Genomic DNA, 515 nt, shown 5'->3' with positions numbered 1-515 from the left:
ACCCAAAAAACAACAACACATAAAACCACAAACCCCAACACACCAAAACCAAAAACCCCACCCCCAAAAACCCCAAACCCCCCCCAAACACACACAACACAACCAAAAAACAACAAAACCCCCCCCACACACAAACCCCTACACCCACCCACACACACCACACAACACACAAAAAACCCCACAAAACACACACACAACAACACAAACCCCCAAAACACACAAACAACACCACAAAACCACACCCCAACCCCAAAAAAAAAAAACAAACACCACCCAAAACCCCCATTCCACAACCCCCTTTTTTAAAAACAAAAACCACAACCCTTCCGCAACACCAACCCAAAAAACAGGAAAAAACAAATCCTTGTAAAAAAAAAACGGGGGACGCCCAAAAAGGGATTTCCCTTCGTTTAAATTTAAGGGAAAAAACCTTTGTTTAAAATAAAGGGGGGAAAAACAGAAGAGAGGGAAAAACGGGGAAGGGGGGGAATAAAGGGGAAAGGGGGAAAAAACGA

This window comes from Penaeus monodon, chromosome 33 (assembly GCF_015228065.2).
Source record: "Penaeus monodon isolate SGIC_2016 chromosome 33, NSTDA_Pmon_1, whole genome shotgun sequence".
Taxonomy (NCBI): domain Eukaryota; kingdom Metazoa; phylum Arthropoda; class Malacostraca; order Decapoda; family Penaeidae; genus Penaeus; species Penaeus monodon.
The sequence above is the reverse complement of the archived record's forward strand: the minus strand, read 5'-3'. Positions refer to the sequence as shown.